Raw genomic sequence first — 12,731 nt, 5'->3', positions numbered from 1 at the left:
TAGAGAGAGAAGGGCCTAGGGTTTTTAGTTTCATGGGTGGTAGAGAGAGAAGGAGACACCGGGCTTAGGGCTTTAAGGTTCATGGAGAGCCGTTGAATCTCATGAGATCAAGATTAAATGTTTCTTAGCAAGAGAGGCTAAAGATCAAGGACTTTGAAGTTTGAGAGACTTAAAAAAAAAAAATGTGATGAGAGAGAGTTATAAAATGTTTTAAAAAAAAATCATAAAGGGAAAATTACGTAAATATCCGTTTTATTTTTCGTTATTACAAACGTATCTAAAACTATTTGTTATTACTCATATGTCCATTTTTGAACTTCATAACAAATTTAAAAAAAAAAGACAAAACTACCTATATTTATTTTTTCAAAAACTATAATTTTTTAAATTTTGGTTTTTGAAAAACCGCATTTCACTCCTTGTAAAAACTATAATTTTTTAAATTTTGGTTTTTGAAAAACTGCATTTCACTCCTTGTGGACTTGTCCAAGTTAATTGGCGTCAGCCTAAGTACCGATTGTTTATCAATATTATATATACCCAAATATTTAAACTTGAGTACAAATTGACCTTTTTGTTATCATGCATGCCTCTACACTTTCACATTAGTAGAGGGTGTGAATGGTTTTTAAGTTTTTGTTTTTACACCTTTTTTGGCCCTTCTCTCTTCCCCCCGTAAAACCCACTCACATTCCTCTCCCTCCCTCTAGTAGGGTTCTCGTGAACCCCTAGGCTTCAAGAACCGGGAGTCTCAAACACCAGGATCCCACCCAAGATCGTGTACTCAATCGGCTAAATGCAAAGTAGATGAATACAACTATAAATTGAATGAGAGAAATAAAGCAAACATAAAAAGCACATCACAACAATACACGATTTATGTGGTTCACCCCGTACAGTTACATCTACGACCTTGGCAACTAGAAATCCACTAGCACAATGAAGATTACAGTTTTGGGTTACAAGAGATAATACATATCCCTAAACATCGATAAATGACCGTCAGCGATCTTCCCTTCTAAACCCGTTCTCCAGACCGAGCAACACCGTCGATTAACATGCTCTTTCCTACTGCATACCGCTACCGAAAAAGATAACCTTGAGACTAATCGAGAGACTTTCTCTTTCTCCAGAAGTGAAAGTTAACCAACCCAAAACTCATGAGAATACCCAAAACTCCATATTGGATATCGATTCCTATAACTCTCAAAGGGTGGGTATTATGGCATCATTCACTCTCTTATAAAGATATCACTTTCTTGCTTTCCAAGAAAGTCAATTTTCTATTTCTCATAATACCCTAATCTTTAGAAGAAAATATGGGTATAGTGATTTAGCTATCACCAAACCCAACACCTCTTCGATGATTTTTGCAGCATGCAACTTGATGAACCTTAAAACCCTAAAATTTCATTAGCCATGGATATTGCAAGTTTGCAAGTCGCCTAGAGAAGGCAAAAACCCCAATTTCTCTATATTCGACTCATGTGACTCTTCAAATTTTTCACGATTGTACGAAGAAAAATAGAGAAATAAAAGCTAAAAAAAAAAACCCATCATGGAATGGTTGGGAGTTGATACCAAAAACCTTTTGAAGAGGCTCGTATACTTTTTCCATTATGCTATTTGAGTAATAGTAATATAAGCAAGTATCTTATTATATATAAAGAATATGAAATTTGAACTGGTTTTAGAGAAAGAAGAAACTGACTACACATTTAGAGAGAAAAGTTTTGGCTTTTCAAAAACCAAATTTCAGTTTTTAAAAAACCGAAAATGGGTAGTTTCGTCTTTTTTAAAAAAAATTATTACCAAGTTAAAAAACATACTTATGAATAATAACGGAAAATTTTAGGTATTTTCGTAGTAACAAACAATAAAACGAATATTTTCATTATTTTTCCTCTTTTTTTTTTTGTTACAAGGGGCATTTTTTTAAATAAATAATGAATACAACAGGCATTACTTAAAGAAAGAAAGAACACGAGTGGCAATTCAAAGTTTGTATGTAGTTGCAACCTGGATGTAATATTCTATACTATCTATTTTATTTGAATGATGTAGATTTGAACTATTTTTAAAAGGGAAAAGTTTGTATAAAGTTGTAACCTTATATTACGAAATCTAGTAGAAAAACGTGTTCTACGCTATCTATTTTATTTGGATGATGTAGATATGAACTACTTTAAAAAAAAAAAAATTATATAAAGTTGTAATCTTATATTATAGAAGTAGGGTGCGCCTCAAAATCTAGTAGAAAAATGTGTTATGAAGTTGGAAAACCTTCCAGTTGATCATCTCGATCTTGAGATGTAAGGATATAAAGGGAAAAAAAAGTAGCACTTCAACAAAAAATAGTGCAATCCGCATCATTTTCGAAAATTTAAATCTTGTAAGTAGGGTTGAAGATGAATTTTCAAGCTATATAAGATTTCTGAAATCAAAACTACCTGCAAAATTTAGAGGTGCGCCTTACTTGTATAAGATGGGCACCTTATACAAACCTCTCATCTTAAAATATATTCTACTTTTTGATGTTGTCTTAAAAGACATATCAAATCTACATCATCAATTATACTATAGTTTGAGTTCCTTACCGCACTGCCTTGAAATTAATGAATCGTATAAACATCGCAACCTTGTTTCTCTGTAACTTGATGGTAAAAGTGAGTTTTGCCCTTCTCGTTGTTATTATCTTTAGGGGTTGTTTACAAAGAGTGTTGAGTGTGTGTGGCCATTAAAGGCCATATGAGTGCTTGCAAATAAAATTATATAGTGGAACATGAACTGAGTAGGAGTGTGGTTCTATGTGGACTATACTAAGCAAACAATGTTTGCTGATACTAGATCGTGCTTAATGTGTTAGGTCGGTCTGGTTGGGAAAAACCCATGTTACATGTGCATAGAGAAACAAACTAATAAGGTTTAGATTGGTTACCTCTTGATGAGGTCGAAATATGCCTGGAAGAGTGAGCCGATGGACTGTGTGACCTTTGTGTGTGATGGAGGCCTTCAGAAGCGGGGTCAAAGCCTCATCAATTATATCATCACACGACATACACATTGATAGCCGTTTTCGAAAAAGTGAATTACCTTTTAGGGTGAAGCGTGTGCATGAGCGAGAGATACCTTATGTACACCATCGAGCAATGAATTGCATCAGGTCAAGATATCATTGGTTTCGTCTCCAAGGGGAGACTTGAAATCCATATATTGGAACTGTGACCCCTTGCCCATTGGCTAAACTTTGGTGACCCACTAATGATCCCCTGTATGGAGCAACACTAAGTTAGTTTAAGAAAACATATGTAGTATGTAGTTCGCAGTTGAAGATGGAATGCCCCAGTGCATATTTATTCCTAGACCATATGGATCATTTCTCATCAATGTATTTAATTTTATTTAATTTAATAATATATAATTTTTAAAATTGTTATTTGAATTTTTTTAAATATCTGGATATTTTATTTATCAAATTTGGATTTATAAAAACAGATATTGATTTTTTAATGATTTAAATATTAAAATAATAATTTTATGTCTTTCTAAAATAAAAATAATAATAATTACATGAGAGGCCCAATAGGACTTTTGGGCTCATCATAACAAATTGGGTGGGGCCCATTATGTGCCATAATGCATGACACTAGCTTGAGAGATAAGTTTGTATTGTTTTAAGAAATGTATGAGAAGACTTATGCATAAAATAAAAAAGGATAATATTATCATATATTAATTTCTTATTTGAATTAATTGATGAAAAAATAGTTTAGAAAATAGAGGATAATAGTTTTAGCATCTTTTATAGGATGTGAATGGCTCATCTATGGAATGGACAACTCATATCTCTCATCCCACAAGTCACCCAAGATCAATGATACATTTTTAATCTCACATGTATGGCAAGCCAAAGAAAATCCTAAAAAACCTTAATCTTGTTCAAGCATTATAAAAAAAGGTTGTCCCTTACTCAAATCTCTACACCTTAGACTTTCTATCTCTCTCTCATCCACAAAGGGGGCATGCCCTACTCTGTTATAATCTCTCTCTTACGAAAGTTTCTCTCTCTCTCTCTTGAAAGGCCTAAGAGGCATGCTCCACTCTCTACTCATCTCTTGTTTTCTCTCTCTTACTCTTATGGTGTTTCTCTTATCTCTTATATCACATTGGGGTTAAGTCTATAAGTTGTGGTAGAATGAGAAACATCTCTCTCAAACTAGGTTATCAAGGGGGTTCACCTAAAGATTTGAGTTTTATAATCTAAGGGGTTCATGTTCCATTGGTGTGACTTGTCCAAACTTGTTTAACCGGTTGAGATTGAAGGTTTACCATTAGATCCTACGCCATCAGAAGGTGACGATTTGGTATGGGGTGTAAGAAGCTCGATTGAGGTATTCTCTGACACCCTCTTTTGTTTCTTCTTATTTGTTTATTGCTTTCTACATTCCAAGCATAGGTTGTGTCTTTTCTTTGTTAATGAAAAGTGGGGTTTTGAATTACTTCAAGCTCTTGAGATCCTATAGTATTATTATATTTCATTTTATTTGAATTTGTTATATTGTAAAAGGGCTACTTGTGAGTGATCCAGGCCGTGAAGTAATAAAAAGAAAGAAAAAAATATATTACATATTCCAACTAGATCACACGAGTACTTCTTTCATTGGTATCAGAGCTATTGATACTTATTGTTATTAGTAGTATATTCTCTTTATTGAGTCTAGATCTAGCTTGAGAATAAGATATGGGTGCCCAGATCTTTCTCTTGGAGATCCTAAAAGTTGAAAAGTTTGATAGGACCAATTATGTTTCTTAGAAGAGAAAGATGGGGTATGTATTCTATGAGGAAGGCTTGCAAAAGATGCGCAATGAGCAACCTCCTCTTAGTCCAAGTGACGACTCATCTCACGAAACTAAAGATGCATACGCCACTTGGAAGCACAAAAACATTAAGTGTAGGAACCTCCTCTTGTGCACAATGATCAACTCATACGCTTCCGAATATGAGTCTATTGCTAATGCTAAAGAGATCTATGATAGACTTGAAAGAGAGTTTTCAAATCCCTTTCATGAGACAAGTCATAGCCATGAAAAAATACCATGAGTTAAAGATGCCCGAAGGAACAAAGATATTAGACTTTGTGCAAACTTACCATGCATTAATCCGATATGTGGAAGCTATGTGCGTGAAACCCATTGAACCCATACAAGTGGTTCAAGTTATGAACACACTTCCTAACTCATAGGAGACTTTCGTGACTTCCCTCTCCATTTGAGAGAGGGCCTCAAACTTGGAGGAGCTTATCACGGCGCTCAAAGGCGAGGCGGAGAGGAGGAACTCAAAGCATGCACCTGCACCATCTCAAAAGGAGGTCGTGCACATGGTAAAATCTCCACCCTTCTTTAAACCTAAGTATTAAAAGGGTAAATCCAATTTTAGAAAGAAATTGAATGATAAGAAGAGAGATTATGGAAATAAGGAGAGGAGAGAGACTAGGACTTGCTTTAATTTCAAGAAAGCGGGCCGCATAGCCAATATGTTGGGACCAACAAGGAACTTACTTGTGTTGCTAGCTGATCCCAAGGGAACTTTTTGGTGTCTTGACTCGAGAACAACAGCTCATGTCACGAACACCAAGGACGGCTTCCACTCTTTTACTCCCATGGGGTCGGGAAAGCAACATATTTATATGAGAGGGAATCAAAAGACCAACGTGTTAGGAGTCGGAGATTTTGAGCTGAAATTGAAGAGTGGGAGGGTCTTGATCCTAAAGCAAATACGTTATGCTTCCAATATGAGGAATTGCTTGGTTTCGGTTCCCAAGATGACTAGAGCGGGTTCTGTCACCACTTTTGTTGGAGATAAAGTGATAGTCAAGAGTGGAAGTAACTTTGTTATGATCGGATATCTTGTAGAGAGTCTTTATATCATTGAAATGAAAGAGAACGTTGCTTATGTCTTGCCCCAAATGGTAACGTTGCTTATGTCTTGCCCCAAATGGTTTGGATGCCACCCTATGGCATATGCGGTTAGGACACATTAACTTTAAAAAATGGAAAGATTAAAAAATGGTGGGATTCTTCAAAAATATAAAGGAGATTTATCAAAAGTGTGTGAGTTTTGTGTGTAGGGAAAACTAATAAGGAAAAATACCACTCGGGCAAAAAGAAATACTAATTTATTAAAAATCATTCATTGTGACATATGTGGTTCTATGAATATGGCTACCAAAATCCGTCAAAGATATTTTATCACTTTTATAGATGAGCACTTGCGATATGGCCATGTGTACCTAATGCATACTAAATCCGAAGCCTTAAAAAAGTTTAAGGTATACAAAGCCGATGTAGAAAACCAAACAAACATGAGAATCAAAGTCCTTAGAACCGATAGAGAGGAGAATACTCATTCGATTTTTTTATGCGTAGAAAATGGAATCATCTATCATTACACTATGTCATACATCCGTGAATATCATCGAGAGAAGGAATATGACCTTGGTTGAAATGGTTAGGAGTATGATGGGGCATGCAATACTCTCCCTTGAATTTTGGGGAGAAGCCGTGTTGATGGCATGTTATATCCTTCATCACTCCCACAAAAGCTGCCCCACTTACTTTTCACGAAATATTCACTGGTCATACTCCTTCCCTTGACCACCTTAGAGTATAGGGATGCTCAACCCATGTCTTAATTCCATACCAAAACAGAACTAAGCTTCAACGCAAAACTGTGAAATCCATATTTATTGGCTACCCTGATCATGGTAAGAGGTATTGATTCTACAACCTTGAAACTAAGGCCATTATTGAAAGTCGCGATGCTCACTTCTTAGAGAAAGAATTCTTTAAAGCAAGATTGAGTCACAAATAAGCCGACCTTTTTGAGGAGGCGAGAGACAAGGGTGTGTTTCAAGAACCCAAACCTGAACCTCCAATCCACGTGAACCTGTACCTCCATCCTCAAATCAATTTGAACCTGAAGAACTAAAAAGAAGTCATCAAGCTACTAGACCACCTCAATACCTTGAACACTTTGTCTACCTAGGGGAACACTTTGATAGGATTAGAGAAGATCTTGATACTAAGCCTAAATCTTACTATGAAGCCTTGACATGTCTTGAAAAGGAATATTAGGTAGAAGCCATGAAAGACAAGTATGTCTCTATAAACCAAAACAATGTTTGAGAATTGTTACCCCTACCTCAAAACTATAAGGTTATAGGATATAAATGGATTTATAAGAAGAAATTGAACTCAAAGGGGATAATAGAAAAATACAAAGCCTGACTAGTAGCCAAGATATTCACCTAAAAAGAAGGGATAGACTATGATGAAACATTTTCCCCAGTTGCAAAGTTTTCGTCTATCCACATCCTAATAGTCATAGCTGCCCATTTTGATTTTGAGGCTTATCAAATGGATGTGAAAACTGCCTTTCTAAATGGGGATTTAGAAGAAAAAATTTATATTAATCAACTTGGGGATTTGAAAAAAACTAAAACGGAAACCTAGTCTACAAACTTAATAAATCATTCTATGGTCTTAAAAAAGTATCGCTTCAGTGATACATAAAATTTTAAAAGACCATTGCTCTTGCAAGATTTTCTAGAAATGATGAGGACTACTGTATCTACCAAAAGGTCAGTGGGAGTGATATGATGTTTATTTTCTTATATGTGGATGATATGCTAATCGTTAGTAGCTCGATTGCTATAATAATAGAGACGAAAAAATTTCTGACACAACACTTTGATATGAAGGATCTTGAAGAAACTTCATATATGTTGGGCATCAAGATAATAAGAAACAGAGGAGAGAAAACCATTCAACTTTCTCAAGCAACCTATTACAAGAGGATACTGGAAAAGTTTGATATTGATAAATGTAAGCCCATGTTTACCCCAATAGACAAAAAGATGAAGCTTAGTAATAAAATGTGTTTGACTGAAGATGAAGATATAAAAGCTACAGAGAAAGTATCATATAGAAGCGCGGTGGGATCCCTTATGTACGTCATGATAGGTACAAGGCCCGACTGGTCTTTCGTCATGAGTATGGTTAGTTGATTCCAATGAAATCTTGATGTTGAGCAGTGGAAGGCGGTTAAGAGAATACTCATATATTTGAAAGGGACCATGAATTACACGCTTATATATGGAGAAAGAACTGAAATAGCAATTGAGGGGTATTCAGATGCAAGCTATTTCTCGGATCTAGATGATGTGAAGTCCGCATTTGGATATATGTTTATACTTAGAGGGGGTATAAATTCTTGGAAGTCCAAAAAATTGGATGTGGTGGTGTTGTCTACCATAGGGGCTGAGTACGTGACATATTGTTTAGCAGCCAAGTAGGGTGTATGGATTAATTTTCTTAATCGATTTGACTTTTACCCCGTGCGTTGTGAGGCGATAAGGATTCTCTGTGACAACACGATGACGATTTGTGTATCAAAAGAGCCACGTTTCCATAAGAACTCCAACCATATAAAGCCCTACTTCTAGCACCTACAGAACAATGTGAGATTGATAGAGATCGATATCATTTATATATCCACAAAGCTAATGATTACAGACCCTCTGACAAAGGGGGTTGCCCCTAATGTTTTTATGAGACATGTAAGAGAAATGGAGATGAGAGAGAGTGAATAAGAGAGAATGTAAGGCCTTCAAAGGCCAAGTCGTAGATATTGAGTGTGTGGTCATTAACGGCCTTATGAGTGCTTGTAAATAAAATTATATAGTGGAACATGAACTCAGTGGGAGTGTGCATACTAAACAAATAATGTTTGTTGATACTAGAATGTGCTTAATGTGCTAGGTCCATTTAGTTGGGAAAAACTAATATTACTTGGGCATAGAGAAACAAATTGATAAGGGTTAGATGTGTTATCCCTTGATGAGGTCGGAGTATGCCCGAAAGAGTGAGCTGAAGGACCGTGTGATACTTGTGTATAATGAAGGCCCTCAGAGATGGGACCAACACCTCATTACCATCACACGACATGTACATTGATAACTGTTTTCGGGAAAGCGAACCACCTTTCAAGGTGAAGTATGTGTATGTGCGAGAGATACTCCCTATGCACCATCAAGCAATGGATTGCATTAGGTTAAATGACCTTGGTTTCGTCTCCAAGGGGGGACTTAAAATCCATATGTTGGAACTGCGACCCTTTGCCCTAGTGCATATTTATTCCTAGACTATATGGATCTTTTTCCCATCAAAGTATTTACTTTTATTTAATTTAATAATATATGATTTTTAGAATTGTTATTTGAATTTTTCTAAATATTTTTATATTTTATTTATCGAATTTGGATTTATAAAAACAGAGATATTAATTTTATAATAATTTAAATATTTAAATAATGATTTTATATGTTTTTAATTAAAAATAATATAATTGCATGGGAGGCTCAATAGGACTTTTGGGCCCACCATAGCAAATTGGGTGGGGCCCATTATGTGCCACAATGGGTGGAACACCCCACCTTGGATACTTTCTATCTTGTGAGATCACGCTCTATAGCTTGATAGATAAGTTTGTGTTGTTTTAAAAAAGCTTAACCCTAGAGGAAATTTTGAATGAAATTTTGGTATATATTAGAAGGCTTATGCATAAAATAAGTAAGGATAATATTATCATATATTAATTTCTTATTTGAATTAATTGAAGGGAAAATGATTTTAAAAATGGGGGATAATAGTTCTAGTACCTTCCATAAGATGCTGATGGCCCATCTATGGCATAGACAACTCCAATCTCTCACCCCACAAGTCACTCAATATCAATGGTGCATATTCATCACACGTGAGTGGTAAGGAAAAAGAAAACCTTAAGAAACCCTAATTTTGTTCAAGCACTATAAAAAAGGGTTATCTCCTACCCAAATCTCTACACCTTGGGCTTTCTATCTCTCTCCCACCCACAAAAAAGGGCGTGCTCCATCCTCTTATAATCTCTCTCTTAAGAAAGTTTATCTCTCTCTCTTGAAAGGCCTAAGGGGCACGCTCCACTCTCTACTCATTTCTTGTTTTCTCTCTCTTACTCTCATGGTGTTTCTCTCAACTCTTATCTCACATTGGGGTGAAGTCTATAGGATTGTGGTAGAAAGAAAAACATCTCCCTCAAACTAGGTTATCAAGGGTTTGAGTTTTATAATCTAAGGGGTTCATGTTCCATTGGTGTGGCTTATCCAAACTTGCTTTCTCGGTTGAGATTGAAAGTTGATCAGTAGATCCCACACTATTGGAAGGTGGTGACTCAGTGTGAGATGTAAGAACCTCAGTTGAGGTAATATCAAGTCCTCTCTTTTGTTTCTTGCTTATTTGTTTATTGCTTTATTCATTCCCAACCATAAGTTGTGTCTTTTCATTGTTAATAAAAGTAAGGTTTTGAATGGCTTCAAGTTCTTGATATCCTAATGTATTCTTTTATTTTATTTTATTTGAGGTTGTTATAATATAAAATGACTACTTGTGAGTTATCTAGGTTATGAAGAAAAGAAAAGAAAAGAATTGAAAAGAAAGAAAGAAAAAATTATATAGTCCGGCTAGATCACACGAGTCCTTCTTTCAAAGAGATTGTTTACCTTTTATACAAAGAGGTTACAAGTATTCCCACTCATTAGATATCAAATTGGATGGCATGGGGTGAGTCACGAAATCTCGGAGATTTTTTTTTGGAATTTTGTGTCTAATCAATGACACTCTTACAACCACTCATTTTGAAATCTAAGAAACAAGAATGGTTGTGACGTCCCCGTACAAAAAATAAATGGTCTCGTTATAGACAATACCTTAACTTTATTGTTCTTTAAACACTAAATTAGTATTATTTATGAAATTTAACCACCCCCCTCTCCCTCGCATGTATACACGCAAAAAATGACCCTTTGGCACCATATCTTGTCTCTCTCTCTATATCACCTTCAACCTCGTTTCTTATATCTTAATACATATTTTTTACGGAAATTTATCAAAATGAACATTAAAAATGCACTATTTAACATCTTATACATACATCATTTGATTTAATTTCAGAATTCGTATAAAAAGATACATGATCATGAGTTGGAAGTTAATAATTTACATTTATTTTGACAATTTTCTCTATTTTTTATTATCTAACTTGTAAAAGACCAAGTTGAATTTATGCTTCAATTTTAAGCAGCATTACAAACATATGAAAAAAAAGAAAAAACAAAAAAAAAATACTCAACACCATTGCCAAGAAGTTTAGATATCTAAAATATAAGGAAAATAGTTTGATAGAGTTGCAACTTCATCAAAATACGTAAAGCCTGATCTTATAGCTCATTGAAAATTACAATTCAAGCATTGGAAAACCTTTACATGGATCATCTAAGCTTTAACATTATGGTCGTGAAAAAAAAAAAAGAGGATTTAAAGTTCTAAAAATAGTATATATTGTAACAAATTCTCTAGACAATCCATTTCACCCTAAAAATAAGTATTCATCGATCCTCAAGATCTATACCATCTTTTTAGTTTCAAATTTAATTGTCCTTGTTGGAAATTGATTTTAGATCCATCATAGAGATTTTCATTACCAAAAGTACTTTCCAGATGAAGATTTGAGGTGAGGCTCTATTTTGTTTTAATAAAGTCTAGGCCTTCTCTATATCCTCCTCCTCCACCCAACCAACCACCCCCCCCCCCCCCCCCCCCCCCCCCCTCTCTCTCTCTCTCTCTCTCCCTGCAATGCCAAATTAAAGGGGGCAATTGGGTCGGGTCGTTTGGACGCCCTGGTGGGTTGGGTCAGGTTCCAAAATCCCAAATTGGGCTTGGCTCCAGGTTGACTGATCCGGATCAACCTAAACATATCTATACACACACATACACATATATATTTATATATAGGCAAGCTTTTTATGCTTCCCCAATAGCATAAAATTTATATAGTTCCCCTTATCCAATAGTCCATTTTAAATGGAGGGCAAAGATTGTCCCAATCACAATGTCACGTCTTTACACTATTTTATTTTCAATTTTTTTTATAAACTATTTTTACACCCAATTTTGGACATCCAATCCTCTATTAAACTAGCACTAGCGAAAAATATAAAAAAATATTTCTAATAAAACAAAATAACCAAAATACCCTTCAAAGATTCAAAGGGTATTTTGGTCATTATATTTTATCTAAAAATTATTTTCAATATTTTTTATAGGAGCATCCCAATGAGACAACTGGATGGTAGGGGTAGCATAAATCTTCTATATTGTAGGGGAAGTATAGAAACCTTTCCCTTTATATATATACATACACACACATATGGTATAAATATTTTCTGATATGTAGATATATATATGAAAAAGTTTATATAAGGATGCAACCTAATAATGTAGAACTACGGATGCACTTCAAAAATCCATCGGAAAAGGTAGTTTTAATTTTGAAAAACCCTTTGATTGATCATCTCGACATCAAGATGTATGACCATGAAAAATAAAAAGACTTTAAGTCTTAGAAATAGTGTATTTTACAACATATTATCTACATCGTCCATTTTCAAGATTTTCATATGTTTATAGATCTATTTGATTTTAACCATTTTCAAAATTTAAACTTTTATAATTAGATATAAAAATACATTTTGATATAATCCTAAGAACATTTTACATCAAAATTATATACCACGATAAAATTTGGAGGTGCACCTTACCTCTACACCTACGGATGCATTCGTAAACTGCACCCACAT

Source organism: Amborella trichopoda, chromosome 3 (assembly GCF_054954075.1).
Source record: "Amborella trichopoda isolate Santa Cruz 75 chromosome 3, AtrichopodaSantaCruz75HAP2 v2.0, whole genome shotgun sequence".
In the NCBI taxonomy this organism is placed as follows: Eukaryota; Viridiplantae; Streptophyta; class Magnoliopsida; order Amborellales; family Amborellaceae; genus Amborella; species Amborella trichopoda.
This window is presented reverse-complemented; position numbering follows the sequence as displayed.